The 24,761-nt window shown below is 41.0% G+C and overlaps 1 pseudogene; it reads left to right on the plus strand.

Annotated features, from left to right (window-relative positions):
- On the plus strand, nucleotides 1-21,904 carry LOC130136579 (geranylgeranyl transferase type-2 subunit beta 1-like; annotated as a pseudogene).
- Nucleotides 21,905-24,761: the final 2,857 nt, after the last annotated feature.

Consider the following 24,761-nt stretch of genomic DNA (forward strand, 5'->3'; position numbering starts at 1 on the left):
ATGCCGGATGCTCCAGTGCGTTTTGGGATTCCGCGCCAGCTAAGGCGGACATCGACCCAGTACCCCTTATGGAATGGGGATGTGTATATTAGGTATCGTTCTGTATTATTGGTTGATGTGGGAGAAGGGTACCCCCAGAGCCACGAATATGTAGCCTGGTGTTTCAAGGACCAATTCGGGGAGCACGGACCCCTTCGTACTTTTGATGTCCCGGTTAATGGGCAAGGTGAGGTAGACCCACAGTGTCCCGATGGAGACGTAGTTAGCCCTGAAGCCTCATCTGATGGGAGTTCGAGTGCTGGAGCCGAACCTATAGTTTGGGAGGTAGATGATCTGGAGCCGATGGAAGCAGAGGAAGAACCAGAACCCATGGAGCAGGATATGGAGCTGGAAGACGTAGTAGCGCCAATGGACGCGGATGAGGACGCCGCGGAGGCTGAGTCCGAGTTGGACTCATTAGATTCCGAGGAGGAGCTGCCTGATAGCTCTTCATCCTCTGAGTCTTCTGGTTCTGACCCGGACTGGGTCCCCTAGGTCAGTCCCAGCTTTAGATAGATCGGGCTGTACCTTTTTTATTAGAGCCCCATCTCAGCCATAGTTAGTCGTCTAACCCCGAGCCACTGTTCCTTTTTTATTATAGTGGCCGTTGACTTGTTTTTGGTTTCTTGTTTGTATTCCTTGTAAAGGAATATTGTATATATTTTATGGTAACGCAAAAGTATGTTTTTAATCTTGTTGGTTTTCGCTGTTGTGCTATCCATGGTTGTCTTGTCTATTGTTCGGGTGTATATATCTATTTATATAGGTCGCTTCCGCTTGTGAACTGATTTCCTGAGTGCTTGGGCGTTGGGTCGGCGACGCGTCCTAGGACGTCGCAATAAATTCGACCTTTGCGTGGGATGCTCGCGCTTCGTGGGGTTCGGGGCGTGACAAATCAATCCATGGTATATCATTACCATTACTTAGCCAAGCTCAATGCCATCCCTTTTAGGGTCGGAAATTTGGGATGTTACAATTTAAGCCACTTTTCTTGCTGAGATAGGGTCTGAATCGAGGATGTTACAAAAGCAGTGAAGATAGTGTTGAATATTAAAGCAAGACAAAACCAACACCCATAAATTTCATGGGAAAAATTCAATATAGGAAAAAATCACAGGGCCACTCAAAAACTTCTATTAATCACCAAGAATAATAGGAGACACGATAGTTCATCTCTAATAACATGGCAAGAGGCTCTTCACATTAGCAAAATATCATCCTAGCAAAGGTGAATTAACACAAACAAGCAAGAAAGATTTAACCGCTGCCAGAGAAAATTATGAGACAAATTGGAGAAGATTTTAATAAACAAAACCGATCAACTTGTAGTTCATGGACTCATGAACAACATACTAAAATTTTGGCCAATTATGACAGAGTTTCACTATAGAATCTGGACTGCCTCTTCTCTTCTTCAAAGCAAAGCTCTCCGCCTCTTTTTCTCTGTAATAACGAATTGCTCTTCTCTCTTCTAAATCAAGAACATTCGGCCCTATCTTTTTCTTCCTTTTTTTTTTTTAAATTTAAGCTGACAAGATGGGCCTCACAAGAGGTGGACCTAGCTCAACAAATCTACCCATCCGCCTCACAAGGGAAGTTCCATCGTACCCGCTTTATCTATACAAGAATCAAGTTTTACCATTGGCAATGTTTTAGTCATCATGTCAGGTGCATTATCATCGATGTGGACTTTCTCAAGTAAGAAAACTTTCTTTTCTAATTTATCTCGGATCCAATGACAAGGATAAAGTATCGGTCTGGATAAAGCAACCAAATGCATTTCTAGTGAACATCACTATCTTCAGCAATATGACAAGGATAAAGCGTCCCGCACAAAGCTGTCTTGTATTTGCACCAATAGATCTGATCTCGTTGGAGGCAAGACCAACTCATCTCTAACTAGCAACTGCAGCTACCAAATAGTTGATATATCTAGAGAAGTGAACACCCTCTAGAAATGCCATGAGGGTGCCTGCAAACCATAAATGGTGGAAGTTCAGATCGATGGAGTGACCTGACATGCCTAAGTTTCAAGCCACTAAAACTAGTGCCTTAACAGTATTGTCTCTTTTATCATCTAATCTTTTGTTTTGATAGGGCATTTTTTTCGAAACATACTAAAACTGACATCAAAGGCACTTCTATAGCAATAATATTAGGTTATATTATTGTTATCTTTGTCCTAGACAATATTGGTACATAGCTTAGAGGAAATTTAACGAAATATCGACCGACTAAATTGAATTTCAACGCAACCAAATGCTAGGTTCTTAAGAAATACTGCTCGGTAGAGAGACTTGTCGATTAAGAAATTTAGCCGAAGCTCTTTTCGTTTTTCTTTTACACACTGACGGTGAGCCTAATAATAATATAAAGTTTCATTTAATCATATTATGTTAGATATTACATCCTGCCGACCAAATGCAACTGGTCAAATTTAGGCGAAGCATTCAACAATAATTATACTCCGTTTGTTTCATAAAAACTAATGATGTGAACAATATTTTACAAAAAATGATACTTCGTATCCCTTAAAATAATTAATCAATAAATAACATTTTTATTGTCGATAACAGTTTATGTTTAAACATTTTCGTGAACAATAAAAACATTTCTCGATCATTCATTTTTATAAAACATACAAGTAATAGTTTTTGAATTCCATCTCATTCATCTTTTGCAAAACAAATTAAGCATAATAAAAAAATATTCAGCCAAAGAAAACGGACAATTGGGCCCAATTTTTGTTGAACCTTGGTTCCTCAGAGTAACGAAAGAAAGTCTCATCTTTCAGTCAACTGAACAGCATTTTTGGTTCTGAATCGAGCTCAAAACTTCTTTTCGCTCTAATTCATCTTTGATTGATCGACTAGTAAGGTCTTCGAATAACTTGATATCTATTTTGCTTTTTTAAGCTAGTTTTCATTGATGTCATGACTCTCTCTTGCTGATTAGATCGTCTTTAACCTTGGGCTGGATGGTTACTAGCTCGTGTAGCAAGAAAATAATGGAGATCTCTTGTGGTGATCGAGAGCAATAGTAGTGTAAGAAGGTGAAATGAAGATTTAAGAAATGTTATGCCGTAGTTGTGTTCAAGCCATAATTGCTTATGGGTGTCCGTGGAATTACTTCTGTTGGACGTGCTTGTTTGTCTAAATGGGGGTGCTTTCTTTGGACTGGAGATTATTTTGTTCTTGAGTCATAAATTGGGAATGCGAGCAATTTGAGCATGGACCCATCTTCTCCGATTGGGAAGAAAGATGTGCTTCGTTCGCTCTTTTCCATGTTAATATGCATGTGATTTTTAAATTTATAGGATCGTTACTATCCTTGATGACCTCACGAAATTTCATAATTGTATACTTTTTGCGCTTGAACTGCTGAGTTCTTATAGGGCATGTTTAAGATTTGATTCTATGTTCATCAATATGTAGCGTCTTACTGGCAATTGAGTGAGCTCGCTAGCAATAAACATGTCAAGTACATATTGTCCATTTGAAAGGTAGGTATGAAATTTTAACAATTCTCTTATTGTTCTCTTGTCCACTTCCTACCAGTTACTGAAAATACCTTGGTTTTTCTAGATCTGCAATTCAGCATGTTGGCGTTCACTGATTTGAGTTTTTGGGTTGATCCTGCACTCAGAAAAAGGATAGTTTTGAGTTGGTAGCTATGAAGCACTTGAGATTGAATGGTGCATATTGGGAGTCGACCACTGTAGATCTTCTTAAAAAACTTGGCACTGTGGATTCAAATGAGGTTCTTTCTTGGATCCTATAATGCCAACATGAGTCTGGTTCGTATTTATTTGTCTCTTGGCTTCTTTTTCGCAATTACCCAGAAAAAACATGCGACTAACAGAACCTCCACTGCAGAAGTCCCATTTTTTCATCCTCCCAAAGGTCTGCAACCTATTCAAGATTGCTAATCAAGCTTCGAAACAGAACATTGGAGTGTTTGGATTAACCCAAATCACTTAAAGACATACAACCTTCGGCCTTCATTCTCTAACCAGGTCCCAAGCATCAACCTGGGTAAAACAACTAGATGCATTTCCAGTGAACATCACTATTATCTTCAGCAATATGACAACGATAAAGCATCCCACACGAACTAATCTGGCGTCGTGTTTGCACTATGCTATATTGGTCCATCACCAGGAGCAATGGCACCCCCGTGTGCAATCTGTGGGTAGGGTTCGATTTTGAACTCTGGAGTGAGAATAGAGGTTAGAATTGTCGCGAACTAACCTCTCACAGGAGAGAGAATAGGTTTAGGGGTATTGTCAATTTTGGGCCGATGGCCATCTATTGACTTGGACTCTCCCAATCCCATACCTCACGAGACATCCGGAGTTCAAAATTTTAATCGATTAAGCCTATGCAAATTTTAACAAAGGAGGCGCCACTAACCTTTTTGAAGTCGGCTAGAAAACCCAATAGGATACGAGAGGATATCTTACTATTCACGCAACTAGAGATTCTAAACTTGGGGACTTGATTATGTTAGCCCTAAAACTAACGTCCTTTCGGTACGTAACTTGACCACGTACTAACTAACACCATGGCAACCTTTGGAAGAATTCTAGGCTGCGTCCTAACTGTTATAAAATGAAAATAACATCCAAGGTGTTTAAAAGCGCAACCAAGTATAATCACAAAGAAAACACACACATATCCTAAAATGGTCTATTAAAAAAAAAAGACAATTCAAAATAAAAAACCCTAATGTAAAGCCCTAAAAGCTTGTCCAAATTTGGGTTTTAATTTTTTAGAAATTTTCCAATTTTTCTGAATTTTTTTGAATATTTTATGATTTTTCTGAATTTCTCAATATAATTTTTTAATTCAATTTTTAATATTTTTTAATTTTCTGGATTTTCTAATTTTTTAATGATTTTCGAAATTTCCAAATTTTTATGACTTTTCTCATAATTTTCTAATTTTTTACTGATTTTCTAAGATTTTGGAATCTTTTATTACTTTCTATTTTTTAATTTTTTTTATAAATTTTCAAAGTTTTCTCATATTTTTAATGAATTTTCTGACTTTCCAAATTTTTGCACGAATTTTCGAAATTTTTTAATATTTTTGAATTTTCTGGAATTCTTAATTTTTTCATGATCTTTATATTTTTAATAATTTATTATTATTATTATATTCGGGAACGGGCTCAGACCGGGTTTACCCGATCCGAATGACTCGACCCGTCTACCAGATCCGACTTGCGTCAAATTAAAATGATTTTTTTAACATTTTTATATATTATTCGATTTTCCTTTTTTTGTTTTTTGTTTTTACTTTTTTGTCTTTTTCCTATTTTTGTCTTTTCCCCCTTCTTCATCTTCTTCCCGAAGCCGTCTCCCTCACTGAAGCAACAACCTCCATTGAAGAAAATGTTGGGATTTGTTTCCAAAAACAACAATACGTGCATAGGTAAGATAGAATCAAAATCTAATTCGCAGTGGAAGTAAAACGCCTAAACACATATTTCCTTAACATTGATCGTGCATTTTAATAAAAGCACATAGAATTGATAAGAAGGCTAATCACATTACCCTCATACCGTGCTCAGAAATTTGGTTCAGACGTTTCTTAGATTATGACCACGAACATCTGATGACCACAAACGTCTAATGTCCTCGCAATGTTGGTTTGACGTTCTTCAAATTCTGACTATGAACATTTATCTCCTAGTAACACTGGTTAAGATGTTCTTGGAATTATGATCACGAACGTCTGATGTCTTCTGGTAATACTAGTTCTGACGTTCGTCAGATTCACGAACGTCTGATCTCTTCGTAACACAGCTTCTGATATTCTTCAGATCGAGCCCTACAAGTATCGAGCCTCTAGTTCAGACACACCACCAATCTTGCATTGAACGGAGAGAGAAATTGAGAGATCTCACACCTCAATTGTGCTAGCAATTGTTCTTGTGTGTGAATGACTTGGTCGATCACTATCAACACTCTCAAATGTGAATTCTCGATCACTCTCTGATCTGCTCTCTCAATCCCCTTTTTATAACCAACTCATATCACATTTAATTTGGCTCATTAACTCTAAAACTGTTTCAAAGAATTAATTCGGCTGTAACGTCTGAGCTCGTATTAGACGTTGAATCTGGACGTAAGTTCTGAAACCATTTCAGACACTAATTCGGACATTAATTCTGTAATCATTACAGAGCATTATTCCAGGCATTAATTTGTAACCGTTACAAGACTTTATTCTGGGCATTAACTTTGTAACCGTTACAAATATTCAATTTGACCGTTATGTTTGAAACCGTTTCAGAACATTAATTTGGGGCAAAAGAACACTACAAGTGCCATAACTTGTGTACGGCGCTCACTTTAGTGCCATAACTTTTTTTTGGATCACTTTAGTGCTAAAATTTTTGAAAAATGATCACTTAAGTGCCAACTCCGGTGCCGTACACAATTTTTCGCCGGAAATCTGACGTGGCATTTTTTTTATTAATTTCTGAAGCTGACGTGGCTCACCGGAGTCTTGCAGGAGATTGGCATTTAAGTGATTGTTTTTCAAAAATTTTAGCACTTAAATGTTCGTTTTTCAAAAATTTTAGCACTTAAGTGATCGTTTTTCAAAAATTTTAGCACTAAAGTGATCAAAAAAAAAGTTATGACACTTAAGTGATCGTTTTTCCTCCGACTTGGCACCAAAGTGATCCGAAAAAAAGTTATGGCACCAAAGTGAGCGCCGTACACAAGTTATGGCACTTATAATGTCCTTTTGCCATTAATTTGGTCATTTGAATCTGAAACCGTTTCAGATCATTAAACTGCCCATTAATTCTGAAACCGTTTCAAATCATAAATGCGACCATTAAGTCTGAAACCGTTTCAGATCTTTAATTTAGCTATTAATTCCAAACTCACTTCGGATCATTAATATGCGACCATTGATTCTGAACTCACTTCAGATATTTAATTCAGCTATTGAATCTGAGCCCGCTTCAAATCTTTGAGTCGGCCATTCAATCTGAACTCGCTTCAGACCTTCAATTCGGCTGTAAAGTTTGAAACTCCTTTTTCAGATCTTTGATATGGTCGTAAAGTCTGAAATCCCTTTTTCGGAACTTATATTTTAGCTTGACTTAATCTAATTGCCTCATGTGCAAACACATTTGCAGTATAGTCTCTCTTGTTCAAACATCATTTTGAATTGGTTATAGTATGTGACATCCCTAGGTTCATCATTGAGCTGGCAGCAGAATTTGTACTAACACATTAGCACAACCAAGAGAATTGATTATCCTGATCAATCTCCAGTTCCTACAAACCATGAGTGACATTTAGCAATATATCATGGCTATCTAGACAGTGTGAATGTTTCAAGAACATAATAAACCTATCAGCTTTGGCGACCGTGTAATCTGATCCTTCTGTCTCACTATATCCCGATTGAACAAAGGCCATGGAAATATTGGTCAAGCCACCAATTCGATCATATGCCAAAATCTAATTGACATGTATTCTTTGAAATATGAACCATTCATTCTTGGTTATAACCCCGGCTGAGGATTTTAATACATTGTCACAATCAGATTGCATAGGACATCATATATATATATATATATATATATATATATAACAAGAAGACAGATTCCATGTTGCGCTGCATGTGACTTCGTATGTGAACAAACTATGACCATCAAGTATAGAGATGGTTCGGTGAAGCGTCAATATGCGCACTTGTGAACCACAACTATCTAACATACAAGTCAGTATCGTGCCTCAGGGGTAAGGATCTTACACAAGACCAAAACATGAACGATTAGTCATTGACCCCGCTAAAAGCTTCCATGTCGCAAATCATTCTATGCATGTCATGTTGAGTGAACTTGTACAAGACAAGCATATGTGTTCTAACTCAGGTATCACAATACCCCATGACTTGTGACTCATCATCCCATGAGTATCCGATACTCAATTATGAAGCTTGAGAACATACCGATCTCAACAGGATCATCATGTTGGAGTTGGCGAACACTTCGAAGACCCTTGTTTCTCATACCGGGTATGCCCACATGAGCTTAGGGAAACCGAAGTATGAACCGACGACATGTGACCCCTGCGCAAGGAATGTCGGGGATCCTGTTGCCCAGACAGCGGGCGGGGGTTCCGCTTCCCGGTGAGCGGACGGCGGCCCCACTCACCGGGGGCAACGCCCCCGAAATAACATTGGGTCTTTTCTTTTAGGCTTGTGTTTTTAAGCTGACCCGTTTGTTGTGGGATCAAAGGGATTCGGATAGGCTTGGGCTTGGGCTTGGGCTTTGGGCCCATTTTAAGTCCTATATATTGTATTCGTATGAGAGATCATTGTAACGAGTGGTTGTGGTTGTAAACCTAAATATCATAGTGGAATCCCTTTGCAGGACGTAGCCCTATACTGGGGTGAACTTGGCTAAACTCGTGTGTCAATTTTTCTATTATCTGTGTGATTGTTCTGATTCAGTTTAGGATATAACCCATCACATCAATATCCTCTCAATGATTCATCGACCGGGAACCGTTTAAAGATTCAGCATAACTGTAAACCTGTCACACATATTCTTAACACCTTAAGAATAGGTCCAGTCGTAACTGATCTTATAGACTCATTCATAGGACGATGAATGAATATTTCTTTGCCATTAAATCCCTAACATATAACTATTATATGGTTGCTTTAGGGTATACAGCTAACAAAAAATACCATTTTCAGCCAAAGCTCAAAACCCTCCTGAGCTATCCTCATCCGATCATCTAAATGCCACCATCAACCACTAATCTGGCTATCGCCAGACCATCTCCGGCGACCACTTCCTACACTTTCTTCATTGAAGCTCCCTCCTCTGAAGCCCACTCATCCGAATAAGTTCCAAAAATGTTTGACTCTACACATATACATTGGGGAGGAATAGAAGCAGGAGCTAACCTGATGGGACTCTAACCCAAGGCCATCACCGGGTCAAGGAAATTCATTAAATTGCTCCGATTCATATATTCATGGACGTCCGGCGCCATAGTGCGCGAAAATGACATAAAATGAGCAGAAACTCGGCAGTAGCTTTGATTCAGTCAATCAACGAAGAGAGCATAAACCAAAAGCAGATCAAAACCATATCGCACAACCGATTGCACTAAGTTTCGGTATATCACTCAAACATTCTATCAAACATGTGATGTGCATTTCCAAAAGCAAGTTTCAGGTTTGTACCCATTGTGATTTGAGTCTTAATCTTGACATATCAAGGCCTGAACCAACACTATTAATCACAGATCGATCATATTTCTGTACAAGGTGCCTACAGTCTCACAAACAACAAATTCCAGATGATTGGCTCATGGAAACAGAGCTAAAACAGGGCGTTAGAGACGAACTATTACCTGGTTCGGGAATAGAGTCGTCGTTGCCGCGCGTTCGCCGACGAGGCTTTAGAAGATAGACCGGTATTCTTCTTTTTCGTCTGAGAAGCGAGTTTATTGGACGAAGACCTTCGCTCAGCTGTAGACAGAGGTGATGGCCGATGTTCGCAGAACAAGAATCACTTGTTAATCCAGGAACCACCACCACAATGGGAGTTGTACCATATTTTGAAATGGAACTTTCCCTTCTGTAGCTGAAAGATGGAGGCCTCCCAAAGAAATTAAGAAACACTGTCTGAAGCTGAAGACTCGCAAGCCATGGAGTGGGGTAAGTACACTGCAAGTGTCATAACTTTTGTACGGAGGACACTTAACTACCATAACTTTTTTTTGGCTCACTTGAGTGCCACATCGGAGTAAAAATAGAACACTTGAGTGCCACTTCCGGCCAAATGTGCTACGTGGATTTCTGACTTAATTTTTTTTCATACGTGGAAATTAGAAAAATAAACGGACGTCCAACGTGGAAAAAGGATATTCCATGTGGAGAGAAATGACGTCGTTCGTCGGATCTCTTCGAGTGAAAGAAACGTCGTCGTTTCTTTCGTTTCTTTCCTCTCCAACGCATGAGCTGCTTGTATACAACGATCGATTAGGGCAAAATTAAGGCATCTCTCTATCTCTCTCTCAAATCGATCAATCTCTGTCCCTCATTGATCGTCCTATGTAGTCGCGAATTAGGGCTTTGATCTTCGTAAACACTTCGACGAAGGAGCAAATCGAACTATCCCTCGCTCATATCTTGTTCGTCTGTCAATTTCGAAAGGAAATTGGGTCTGTCGCACGCCGAGTGTTGGTCGACAGTGAGTAAAGGTTAGCGAGTGATTTTTTTGTGTCCACTGGCCGACCAAATGAGCTTCGCTTTATCCTTTGTCGTCTTTGAATTCTGGGTGTTGTTGACAGATTGTAAAAGCACGTTGAACGGCCATTGACCGACACCCCATATTAGCATTTGTGCGAAAGTGTAAAGGTAGGTGCTTTATTTTGTTCGTCGTTATATTTTGTCGTCTTGTATCCATTAAACAATGGCCAGAATTATCGTTTATTTAGCGTGGGGACCGATCGCAAACTTGTCTTATCTCTGTCTATTGTTTACTTAAAATTGGGTTGAAAGTGGGGACCGGATCGATTGCTCAACTTGTCCTCTTGTGTCTATATATTGTTTATTGAAAGTGGGGACAAATCGTACAACTTGTCATCTGTATGAGTTGTGGTCCCGGACAATAGAATAATTTTTTTTTTGTCTTGACTGCAGTGTTAAAATGGATGATAGCACTGCGCCCATTACTGTGTGCTATGGTGGGAAGCTTGTTACTGGAGAAGTGTGCAAATATGTTGGAGGAAGTGTTGCTGTTGTTAGGGTCAGCATCAGTAATCTATCATATGAAGACCTTGAGAAAGATATATCGAAACAGTTGCGGTGCAAAGTAGGAAAATTGCACTATCAAATACCTGGTAAGAGTCTGAAAGATGGATTGAGATATCTGTATGATGATGGTGGTGTGAGAGATCTAGTTTACCATTTTCTTCATCGTCATGAGGTTTATGTGTATGTTGAACCTGTTGGTGCTGAGTATGAGGAAATAGTGTTGGAAGCTGGTATTGAATCTGAGGTTGGTGATAGATCTGTTTTAGAACAAGATCGGATATCTGAGGACACCGAGGCTTCCCTCACAGCTCGTGTGCTAGAGATATGTGAGCAACTTGAGAAAAGTGGTGGCTTAGGTGATGATGAAGAGGAGGCACTGCCTGAATCATTGAGTAGAATCAATTTGGGTTCTTGGGATGTTGCACTATCCAATGATGAAGATGAGAAAACATTACTGCATACAATTTATGCGAGTGATGTTGATGATGAAGACATTGCAGTTGCAAGGGAAGAAGTGAGGGCATATCAGCAAGGAAGGAAAGCATCAATTGGGGCAGTGGATGAGGGCACTTCAGTAAACCAAGATGGTAGAGCTCCAACGGCAGATCGTGATGATACGGAATATGAGCAAAGTAGTGACAACGGCAGTAACTCAGAGGATCGTGATAACGAAGATGTTGTAGCTCATCGTACAATGAGAAGAAGGTATCCTTCTTATAATTCAACCGATACAAGTCCTATGCTTTGCTTATCGATGAGTTTTGATGATGCCAAACAATTTAGAGATGCTATTGTGAGGGACTCAATCACTCATCAAAGGAATATCAAATTCACTAGAAATACCAAGGATTATGTTAGAGCAATATGTGCACAAGCTAATTGTCCATGGAAGGTATATGGTGCATTGAGTAAGAAGACTGGGTCATTCCAAATTCGGTCACTTCAGGAGGAGCATAACGGTGGCATTGTATTTGATAACAAAAGAGTGACTAGTGCGTGGTTGGCTAAGCAGTTCTTTAACACCGTTAAGACCATGCCAAAAATCAGGACTTCTCAATTGAAACAGCTAGTGAAAGAGCAAGTAAGTGTGAATGTGTCAAAGAATCAATGCAAGAGGGCTAAGTCTAATGTCATGAGAACATTGATGGGTACATACAAAGAAGAATACGCTCAGATTTGGGAGTATGGTAGGGAATGTAGGCTTCAGAATCCACTCAGTAGAATTCATGTAAAGATTGTGGAGAAGCCATTGCCTGATCATGGGACACAATTTGGTAGAATGTACATATGCTTTGATGCATGTAAAACAGGGTTTTTAGCTGGCTGCAGAAGAGTGATAGGGTTAGATGGTTGTTTTTTGAAGGGGTTATGCAAGGGAGAGCTATTGGCTGCCATTGGGAGAGATGGAAACAACCAAATGTTTCCATTAGCATGGGCTGTTGTGAAGATAGAAAACAAGGACACTTGGTCCTGGTTTTTGAAGAATCTAATGGCTGACCTTGGCATAAATGATGGAAGAGGTTGGGCATTCATAAGTGACCAACAGAAGGTAATGTCACTAAACTATTGTATTTTTAAGGGAAAAACCCACCAAAAACCCTAAACTTTGCCCTCTGTGACACATTTACCCCGAACTTTTTTTTGTGACACCAAAAATTCCAAACTTTGTTATTTGTGACACATTTACCCCAATATATTGTAGCCTAGGGTATTTTAGTCTTTTTTCCCTTTTTCTATTTTTTTCTGTTTTTTTTTCTTTTTTCCGGCGAGGTCTCCGGCGACCTCGCCGGCGTCGGCGAGGGTCGCCCTCGCCCGGGCGAGCGAGGCAACCCTCGCCGACGCCGGCCGTGGGGCGAGCCGGCGAGGGCTCGCTCGATCCGGCGAGGGTCGACCCTCGCGCCGTCCGGCGGGCGGCCCTCGCCCGATCCGGCGAGGGCCGCCCTCGCTGGGCGGGCGAGCGAGGGTCGCCTCGCCGATCCGGCGAGGGCCGCCCTCGCCGGGCGGGCGGTGGAAGCCCTCGCCCGCGGCGGGCGGCGACTGCACGGCGGCGAGGTCTCGCCCGGACGCCGGCGAGGCGAGGCCGCTCGCCCAACGCCGGCGAGGGCAGCTCGCGGGCGAGGCGGGGCGAGGGTCCCTTGCCCTCGCCAGGAAAAAAGAAAAAAAGAAAAAAATAGAAAAAGGGAAAAAAAGACTAAAATACCCTAGGCTACAGTATATTGGGGTAAATGTGTCACAAATAGCAAAGTTTGGGGTTTTTGGTGTCACAAAAAAAAGTTCGGGGTAAATGTGTCACGGGGGGCAAAGTTTGGGGTTTTTGGTGGTTTTTTCCCTATTTTTAATATCATTTACATATTGTTGCTTACATATGTTTGTTGGTTTTGTAGGGACTTGCCCCGGCAATTGCTGAGTTGATGCAATATGCTGAGCACAGAATGTGTGCTCAGCATATATATGCAAATTGGGCAAAGAAGTACAAAGGTGATCAACTGCAAAGGCAATTCTGATTGATTGCAAAGAGCACAAATATGACAGAATTCAGAATTCACAAAGAAGCTTTACATGCCTTATCAGCTGAAGCTTTTGATGCATTGTTCTAAACTGAAGCAAAACATTGGTGCAAAGCCTTTTTTAGTGAAGAATTCAAGTGTGATGCCGTGAACAACAATCTTTGCGAGGCATTCAATGGCAGGATCATAGGAGCTAGGTGTAAATCCATCATAAGTATGCTCGAGGACATTAGGATTTTGGTAATGACGAGACTGCAAAAACAAAGAGATGAATGTGCTAATTGGCCTACACAGTGTGGGCCTAGGATTGTGAAAATATTGGATGACAACATTGCTGCTAGTAGGTTTTGTCATCCAATTTGGAATGGAGACAATGGATACGAGATTATGCATAATGGTGACAAGTATGTTGTTCACTTGGAGAGGAAAAATTGTTCCTGTCGAGCATGGCAGTTGACTGGGATACCTTGTTATCATGCTATTTGTGCCATCCTGCTCAAGCAAGCCAATCCAAAGGATTATGTAGATGGCTGTTACAAGAAACCTAAGTATCTTGCTACATATCAATTCATGATGTAGCCTTTGAGAAGTAGCAAGTTATGGGATAAAACAAATCATCCAACCCCATAACCTCTACCACTGAAGAAGCTGCTTGGCAAGCCCAAGAAGAAAAGGAGGTTGCGGGAAATAAAGATTAGTAGTAACAGAATGAGTAGGGCTGGTGGAATCATACGGTACTCACTATGCCATCGGAAAGGGCACAATAAGGTTGGTTGTCCAAATAAGAAGTAGCAACAGCGACAAGAGCAGACAACACAGGCCAATGATACAGGGGTACCTCAGGGAGCCACACAAAGTAATGATGGGGAACCAAGTGGGCCAACTTGGTCCAACATTGTACAGCCGAGGAGCAAAATTCAAGTAAGCTCTTTGTTAAGGATATTCCATGTGCATGTAGTTGTTTGTGAATTAACCTCATTCTGTTATGTCATTTTGCGGGTTAGAAAAAGAACAAGTGGAGGTGTTTCCACGACAGTTCGCACCACAACATACACGTGGTGCACTTGGGAAAAGGCTTAGGGAATATGGCTATGGGTTGTTTACAGACATGAATACCGGCATGACCATTTTGAATGTAAGTTTTTTAGTTGTTATGCATTTAACATATGTCATATGATTGACATGATAACTAATGGTTATATGATTGCAGCCTGGGAGACCTTCAGAGGTGCTGATATCTCAAGGAAGACCAAGTCAAGAATCGGCTGCACCACCAAGAACAACAAGAAGTCAAGGGCAAGCACTGCTAAACCAATCAATGGTAACTCAAGCACAATCCAAGAGGAAGCAACCAATGGCACTACCAAATCAGAAGGTGCAAAGGCCAGTTCGAAAGCAGGCACCCAAAAATGCCACAACAGTGCTTGCGTCCAAATCAAATGATCCTAGAAATGTCACTACACATCAGTCTGAACAACCTGCTACCACAGTGGCACCAATCACAAGAAGTTCAGCAGGAGACAACACCAACAAACATCAAGGACCAAGCAAAAGAATGTCTCCTCCAAAAGCTAAGCCAGTTGAAAAAGAAACACAATCGAAGTATGTGCCTAGAGTTCCGGTTCGAAAGAGTGCGAGGATCATGAACAATATGAAGAGTTGTCTATCGAACAAAGGAAGTGACCAAGTTGTTGATATTGACTAATGGGATGATGGGAAAGGTTGTCTATTTATGTGTGTTTAGGGGGATTTTGTTAGGTGTTTAATGTCATTGTTGTATTTTGGCTGGTGATGTGTTTGGTAGCAATGTTGTGAGGTGTTTATGTTGCTGCATTTTGGCTGGTGATAACTTCATTTTAGCAGCAATGTTATTCGGATTTATGTTTTGATGTTGACGTAAGATAACACCATTTTGAGGTGTAAGGATTATGTTATCATGTTTGATGAATGAAATTGCCATTTGGTGTCAAACCAGGCTAGGTTGATGGCAACTTGTTACTTATAGTGCATGTTACAGGATAACGATGTCTAAGAATCTTTGCTTTAAGCTAACTCAAGATGTGTTTAAGAAAGTGAAACCAACAGCTTACAATTTTTTTTTGTTTATGAGCCTAAGTGCTCACTTTTAAAAAGTTGAGGAACCTAGGTTATAACTTTTTAAAAATTAGTGAACTTAAGTGTTCACTTTAAATAATTTGTGGCACTCAAATGATCATTCGTAAAATTATTTGGAACTTCTACTGTCCTTAACACCATACGCAAGATAGCCAACACCAACCACAAAATCCAGGTTCATTACAGCTTGCTACAAAAACCGCAGCAGAAATTGCAAATCATCTTACTCTTTATAAACCCACAATGATGGACAAATTGCATCCTAAAACACCATTTATCAAATCGACCAAATATGGTCATTCGACGCAATCAACAATAATGCACAAATTGCATCATAAAACACCATTTCCACCAAATCAACCATATGTAGCTATTCAGCCCAGTCAAGCAATCACAAATAGATCATTAACTCAGATACACAAAAATTACCATAACTATTCAAGCATAAACACATTCCAAAGCCTAATATTAATTGCTCCAATTATCACAATACAATTCTTCAACTATGGTAGACTCATAAGCTTCTTCTCATTACCAACGTTACATATGACCAAAAACCAAACCAAACCCGACAAGAACAACACAAGCAAAACTCGATAAATATCTCTTTGAATTTTCATCCTTGATACTTCCTTCTTTAAATGCTTCACCAAAGATTCCAGACCCTTGATTTCTGCTTGCATTGAGTCAGCATCGTCCAACTCGTCCATCAATATAGGCCGAGCTTCATGTCTTCCTTGAAGTAGTTCCAAGATCACCGACGTTGCTTGATTCGAAAATTTGACGTCAACCCACTTGAAATATCCACAATTTAAGTCTTCTCTATACTTAGCGCATCCATGGAACCTTCTCCCCGGATTCTCTCTTGTCCAAGCCGTTCTTGTTGGACTTCGCAGCCCACAATAGCAAAAATATCGACTTTCATCTTTGCTTTGTTTATCAACTCGTGAGTCGCTTCTCCTGCTTTTGCTCCCCATTGCGAATTTCATGAGATGATTTGCCTCAACTTGGACGATTGGAAATTGGGGATTCAGTTAAGGTTAAGGTTGAAGAAGACAATTGCTCATTTTGCCCCAATTTATTGAAGAAGCCGAGGGTTTTTCAATTTGTGATGGTGTACGACGTCGTTTTGAACTTTAAATGCTGACTTCAACTTTCCGACAAGCCACGTAAGATGAGTTAATATTTTTTTAAGCCACGTTGGACGTTCCGGTGACAATGGCACTTATATGAGCGTTTTTTTTTGAAAATGTGGCACTTAAGTGAGCCAAAAAAAAGTTATGGCACTTAAGTGTTCTCCGTACAAAAGTTATGACATTTGTACTGTACTTACCCCCCATGGAGTCGCCAAGTATGTTCTCTGAAGAATGCGGCACTTGGAGATGACGGTGACGTAAATGTCGGAGGAGGAGTTGAACGTGAACTTAGGAGGGACGATCGAAAGCGAGAGACGAGGTCCTCGAAGAGATGGCCCTCGAGGAAGTTGAAGAGGAAGACAACGAACCCGAGGCAAGCGCCCAGAACGTTGTGCAAGATCGCAATAAGGGAGAGCACGCTGAGCAGGAGACTGTAAGCGCATGCGCCGTCGCAGCTCTCCGCCGAGCTTGCGCAATCTATCCTTGAAGAATGAAGAACAAGAACAAGAAGAAGGTCAGTATCCGTCTCGCCCTCTCCCTCTGTTTACTCTCAGCTAGAACCCCTTTTTTTCTCCATAGGCCAGCTAGCAGTTCTAGAGGGCAGCGTGTGCGTGAAAAAAAGAAGAGGAAGGGCCGGGCTTTTCATTTTCATTTTAGTTCTGATGGGCCCAAAGAAAGGGAAGAAAAGTGGGCCCAAAGAAAGAATGGAAATGAGAAGTTGGGTCTATCATTTAAAAGGGCCGAAAATTGTTAAGCGGGCTAGACGCGCCGGCCCACACGATTTCATTCATTTTCAGTTTTTTATATTTTTACAAAATAAACGGATATTTAAAGGTCGATAAAAATTCGGGTGTTAACAAGAATCTCTTCCAATACAAGCTGGCCCAATCGGCTTCAACTTTCAAAGGGGTGGCGGCAACAGCATTGAGAAAATCGAAAGCCTTCGTTGCACCGAAGATCGAAGCCTATAACAAAAGGAAGCCGGTGGTTTGGGGGAGTAGGAAGAATATCATCTTCAGTGAAGCCGAAAAGCATTTTTGTTTTGAATTTCTGCACATTTTTTCACTTTTAATTATCACGCCGCGTCCTGTTCTTCAATTTGATTTTCTTATTTTCTGTGTAAGCTAATCTGCATTGAATTTCCTTGATGTTGTGACTGTTTTTCGCTGATTAGATCGTCTTTAACTAGAGTTGTATGGTTCCAAGCTCAGATTGTGAGAAAATGACGGAGATCTCTTGTGGTAATCAAGATAGATAGTAGTATAAAAAGGTGAAATTGAGTATCAGAAGTGTATGTGGTAGTTGTTTTTGAATCGTAATTGCCAATGGGTGTTCGTCATATTACTTGTAATGGAACTTGCTTGCTTGTCTGAATGACATGTTTTCTTTGAATATACGCTAGGATGTTGTTTTAGGCTTGGTTCGGTTTTTGGGAATATAAGCAATTTGAGCACAGGCACATCTTCTCCAATTAGAAATAGAGACGAGCTTCATTCCCTTTGTTCAATACGTATACGATTAGACGAAACAAAATCGAATCTAAGGCTCCGTTCATTTCACGGAAATTATCACGTTTCCAGAAAATATTTTTGAGGAAACCATTTTCCAGGAAAACGACGATATTTTCCGGTGTTCGGCTGAAATCTGAAAATAAAGTAAAAATATTTTCCATCATTCGGTATCTGATTTGATTTTCTAGAAAAAATTACCAAACAAATTTAATTTTAATTTTTATAAAATTGAATATTTAATTATTTTTTTATTTTAAAAAATCGAATTTTTGTTTTTTCCTTTTCTTTTCCTTCCTCCTTCCTTCTTCGTCCTGCAACTTCCTTCGCCAGCTTCCTTCTTCCTTTTTCTTCTTACTCCTTCCTCCTCCGTTGCCGATCTGGCGATGCTTGAGCCTCGCGGCCTCTGGCGATGCTCGGGCGTCGCCGATCTACGAGGCACGGGCCTCATCGCCTCTGGTGACCTCAATCTAGCGAGGCCTGAGCTCGCTCAAGGCTAGTCGAGCGAGCTTGGGCCTCCCCAAATCCGGCGACCTAAGCAGGGCTCGAGCCTCGCCCGAGGTCGCTGAGGTTCGTCGACCTCTGGCGACCTCGAGTGAGGCTCAAGGCCCGGCACAAGTTGCCAGATATGGCAAGGCTCGAGCTCGCCGGCTTCAAGCCAGCTCGGCCTCACCGGCCTGTAGCGAAGCTCTAGCTCACCAACGGCCAGTCGTCAGCTATGACACCCTGGATTTAACTCACTCGAGGTATTGTCTGATTTGGCCCATCCCATATCGAAACTCACGATTTTGTCCTTTGGCATACAGGCAGGCACTTTCCCAGGAGGTCACCCATCCTGGTAGTGCTCTAGCCTGGGCTCGCTTAACTTTGGAGTTCCAAAGCAAAGCTTGCCATTTCGTCAAAAGGCGCCTCCGTGAGTTAATTCCAGTTTTTTTTTCACACACACACACACACACACACACATATATATATATATATATATATATATATATATATATATATATATCTCAGGATCGCTCTCTCCCTGTTCGGTGCACAGTTCGGTTCATTCCCGCCTCCTTCGCCATCCTAAAAGCCTGCCAGGAGCCGCTCCTTGTCTAGGCCCTCTGGCCCCGGCGACCACTCCCCGCCCTCATCGGACCAGGTCATTACAGGCCCACCAACTTCCGCATGGTTCGTCCCCGAACCATACACCTACTAGAGGTGGTCCCGCTTTGATACCATATTGTGACACCCTGGATTTAACTCACTCGAGGTATTGTCCACTTTGGCCCGTCCCATACAGAGCCTCACGGTTTTTTCCTTTACGTACAGGCAGACACTTTCCCAAGAGGTCACCCATCCTGGTAGTGCTCTAATCTGAGCTCGCTTAACTTTAGAGTTCCAACGCAAAGCTTGCCGTTTCGTCAAAAGGGGCCTTCGTGAGTTAATTCCAGTTTTTTTTCACATATATATATCTCAGGATCGCTCTCCCCCTATTCGGTGCACAGTTCGTTTCATTCCTGCCCCTTTCGCCATCCTAGAAGCCTGCCAGAAGTCGCTCCTTGTCCAAGCCCTCTGGCCCCCCAGCAACCACTCCCCGCCCTCGTCGGACCGGGTCGTTACACCGGCTGCCGCTGTGGCTGGCGACCGGCCAAATGAAGAAGAAGATGAAAAAGAAAAAAAAAGGAAAAAAAATAAAAAGAAATATACATAATTAAAAAATTGATTTTTTAAAAAAAGAAAAAGACTAAAAGGAAAAAATGTTCGGTAAAAGAAAGTGAGGTGAAAGATGATATAGAAAATATTTTCCTCTTTCTCAAAAGTAGAAAACATTTTCCCCTATTTTAGAAGGTTTTTTTCCTTTGATGGAAAATATTTTCCCCAACCAATTCATTTTCTGGAAACAAACATCGAAAAATTTGGAAAAAGTTTTCTTGGAAGTTATTTTCCGTGAAACGGATGGATCCTAATATTTTGTTAAATTTACAGGATTGTTACGATCCTTGATGACCTCATCAAACTTTGTAACGATATGCTTTTTGCACTTGAGTTGCTGAGTTCTTAGGTGGCATGCTTAAGATTTAATTCCATGTTTATAAATATGTAGCGTCTTACGGTAGATGGTCGAGCTCATTGGCGAAAAAGATGTCAAGTAAATACTGTATGTTGAAAAGGTACGTATGAAATTTTTACAATTCTCTTGTTGTTTTCTTGTCCACTTTTTGCCAGTTACTGAAAATGACTTGGTTTATCTGGCTCTGCTACTATTCAGCATTTCGGAGTTGATTTGAGTTTCTGGGTTGATCTTGCACTAAGAAGAAGGATAGTTTTGAGCCGGTGGTTATAGAGCACTTGAGATTGAATGGAGCATATTAGGGATTGACCACTCTAGATCTTCTTGGAAAACTCGACACTGTGGATTCAAATGAAGTTGCTTCGTAAATCCTGCAATGCCAGCACAAGTCTGGTTTGTAGTTGTTTGTCTCTTGGCTTCTTTTTTTGCTAACTGAACCTCCACTGCACATTCAATCAAATATTTCTCATCTATTGCAATGATGAGCACCACGTCTTAGGAGTGATTAGTGTTGCTTTAATGTATTTATGATCTAAAACTTGACTCTATAGAACAAAATGCGAATGACACTTAGGGCTGCTTGTGCAGGCGGCTTTGGTGCAAATATTGGACATGATCCGCATCTGCTATATACACTCAGTGCCGTGCAAATTTTGACAAGTAAGAGGGGTAAGAACACTAGCAGTGCCAAAACTTTCATACGGCGCTCACTTTGGTGCCAAAACTTTTTTTCGTTCTCTTGAGAGCCACGAATTTGAAAAATCGATCACTTGAGTGCCACAACTTTGAAAAAACGTTCACTTGAGTGTCATTTCTAACGTGGCTGCCGGAAAAAGCTGACGTGGCTGCCAGTTGTCTGACGTGGCCATTGGTGCATGTCAGCTTTTCCGGCGGCCACGTCAGCTTTTCCTGCAGCCACGTCAAAAGTGGCACCCAAGTGAACGTTTTTTTCAAAGTTGTGATACTCAAGTGAACGAAAAAATGTTTTGACACTAATGTGAACGCCGTACGAAAGTTTAGATACCAACAGTATACTTACCCCCAAGTTAGATGTTCTCGACATCAATAAGGTGACAAATTGTATCCTTTGGAAAAAAGCGTCCTAGATTTGCAAATTCTTACCATTGATGCAATTTCGTTGGTGTTGTTTTATGCTATTAAGTTCTCAACATCGTGAGAGCGATAAACTTAAGTTAGGCTCTTTTGTGCGTGTAAGAGGTCAGATTATGTCATGTTATGGAATTTTGATTACAGTTACTGTATAGTGTGTATATTGCTAGCCAAACATTGATGAGGAGGGCTCTTTCTATGGAGATTGAAGTTGCTATTGTTGGATAATCTCTGGTATCAAATGTTCTACATTGTTGTGCCTGAACTGTGATCCTGACATAAGAGCAGTGCAAAACGAAGACGGAACTTCTCTGGGGATATATGGGGAGAAGTCGATACTCAGTGTCTTGTCCTCATCTTTGATAAATTATAATTTTTGTGCTTCTTGAGGATGTTTCTTAAATAATTGACATTCCTTTCACCCCTTTTTTCCCTTCGAAGGTTCTCTTCTTGTGCTATATGCTGTCTTGCGATGCTAAAACGGTTGGATTCCATAGATGTGGAGAAGGCTGTCGGATATATAGTGTGTTGCAAGACTGTCGGATATATAGTGTGTTGCAAGACTTTGGATGGCGTGTTTGGTTGCATTCCTAGTGCAGAGTCTCATGCAGGGCAAAATATGTCATAACCTAATGCCGGAGCTCTTTCGCTGGTTTCTAATTTCTGATTGGTGCTTAGTAAGTCATGTATATGCTTAAATGCATGGTGATCTTCTAATTATGTTCTTATGAACACATCCAAAGGATAAAACCGAGTCGCCACGGTTTTAAGACATTCCTTAGGACTCATCCTAGACATGAGAAAGTCGGAAGGAATTGCTGATTCCGGAGGAGAATTAGGCATAAAACAATGAAGCACTAAGCAAGTAAAATAATATGCACAAGATAAATGCAAAACGGAGAACAGGAACCTGGGAGCAATCATGGAGCGACAAGATTTGGTGTTTCCGCTTCAGTAGATAACAAAGCCGATTGTCCAGTCAGTCACGTAGTAAATTTGACCTATGGAATCCCCAACCATATGCGCAGAAGATCTCAAATTACCAATGGAAACCACAATTGCCCAAAATATGGAAGAAAAAAAAAACCTGGATATCCCATTTTAATTCTGCATGATGAACCAAGAAGAGAAGCATGGTTTGCTTCATTTTCAATCATCAAGAGCTCCTCACAGGTAATAAAGAGACCGTGGATACTCATTAAAGCGACCATTATCTAGACTTTAGAATATATTTACAGATAAACTCTTCACGAGTTCTAGCAAAAAATAAACTCTTCACGAGAAGATGCACACGATTACACTCAATCGAGCAGTCCACAAAAGCATAGCAACATAACTAGACTGGGCACTCAAAAGTCAAACACTATTAAGAAACCAGACCCTTACACAACTATTACCATATGAAGCTAGAGCTCGAGCTCATGCTTAATTACGCAAAGATAAAGCACACCATTACATTCAACTAAACACCAACTGCCACACCACTCTTACCTGTTCTTCAGCGATTAGCTAGTGATCCAGAGCTTGAGTTCGGGCCCATGACTCCCGCCACTGATGAAGTTAATGAATGCACTAAATTCCTCCAGCTGAGCGGCACTGAAGAAGGAAATGTGCACTAGAGTGAAAAGTGGCATGGAGAAGGACTCGAAGCTCATGGACATGGAACTTGAAGCTCGCGAAGGAGGACTTGAAGCTTTGCGGATAACGAACTTGAAGCTTGCGGACAAAGGAACCTGGGAAAGAAGAGATGATGGCGACCGACACAGCAAACGACGGACTGAAGCTTGCGAGAAGCGAGTGAGTAGCAAAGCGGATCAGGCGACAGCGATTTGCTTGAGCAGTGGGAGAGAGGAAGAAGAAAACGTGGGAAAGAACCCTAATCCCAATTCAATCCATCGTTCACGAATAAAAATCGAGCCTTTCCTGCAGAAGGAAACGATAAGGTGAGTTGAGGTGAGGTCTCTTGACCCTAAAAATTTCTCTTAAGAAAGGCCCTTTTGTTATAGATGGTCAGGGATGTAAATCCCTAACCTCGCCACCGAAGTGGACACTCACGGCATATGGAGATTCCCAGTAAGATGGGGAATTTTAATAAGATTGTCCTTGGTTGCACGTTTTAGAATCAGTTCACTGTCTCTTTTCACTAGAATAAAGCCAAAATAGAAAGCAAGTAACGCAGAAGAAACAGCAATGATCTATGAATAGAAAAGAAGGCGCACCTTTTCCTCTGTTTCTATTTCAGAGTCCGTTCTTTCATATGTAGATCTCAACTGCCACATTGAAACAATAGAAGTAATGCGCAGTGGAGCATCCCCTGTTTCTGTATCCATTGTTTCTGTTTCAGAGTCCGTTGTTTCAATTTCAGTTTCATTCAGAATCTTCTCTTTGTAACACCCCCAAGAGTTGTGAGTTCGACCAGAGTCAGGTAACTTCCCACTACGTGCTATGTGTATTGAGCACTCATTTGGTATTTTTGAACTCAATGGATCAAGAATCCTCTCCACTGATTCGCACCGCTCAATTGTCAACTGATGCAAAAACTTTAATTCGTCAATGCCCTCGACAACGTGTAGGCTCCAGCACCGGTTAAGAGTCAACTCCATCAAGTTCTTCAAGTTTGATAAACCACCTAACTTTTTCAATGAAGTGCACCCTCCTACAGAAAATACTAACAATGATTCCAGCGTAGAAACAAATTGAATATCCTTAACACCTGGGCACCCCCACAGAACGAATTTGCGAAGCATATTTAGGGAGCTTGCGAAATGGAAGACTCCCCTCCAATGATCAATCAAGTCGGGAGCTTGTAGTTCAATGCACCCCGGCTCCTCCCGCAGATGAATCCAACTCTCCGACCATCTATGGGCTTCGATATATTCCATTTCATTTTGCCATGACACCTTGTTTTCTCTAGGTCCTCTCGAACTTGATGCAACGATTGCAGTCTCCTTTTTCGATGGAGGAAACCGTATTTGTTTCCCTCGAGTGTCGTAGAGCTCTAGAACCATCAACTCTAATGGAAGTTGTTTGAAAGCTGGCAAGTCTAGTCCATGTAGAGTAAGTTCTTTCAGCAGAGAAAGGGAACCCAACTCCATAGTTGAAACGCAGACATTTGAAAAGCAAAATCGCAGCTTGCTTAGTTTGGATAAACTCCCAATCCATTGCAAGTCGCAAGTTTGAATTATATCTGATTTGGCCTTAGATTCAGAGCCATCGGATAGGGCCAGTTCAACTATATCAGTAAGGTATGAGAGGTTAGGGACAGTCACCAGCGAAGTAGATGTCACCTGTAGAGTGGTCAAACTTCTAGGGAGCTCCGGCAGCTCTTGTATCTGATGACAATTATTCAAATGCAGTGTTCGGAGGCAAAGAAGCTTGCTCATTGTACTGGGCAGTTTTTCAATCGATGTGAATGATGCATTGATAGATGACAGGCTTGATAGTCTATCAATGGAATCCGGTAACCTTGTAATTCTCGTGCCCCA

Source organism: Syzygium oleosum, unplaced genomic scaffold (assembly GCF_021117445.2).
Source record: "Syzygium oleosum isolate NSW1041296 unplaced genomic scaffold, Sole_v2.1 Sole_v2.46, whole genome shotgun sequence".
Classification (NCBI taxonomy): domain Eukaryota; kingdom Viridiplantae; phylum Streptophyta; class Magnoliopsida; order Myrtales; family Myrtaceae; genus Syzygium; species Syzygium oleosum.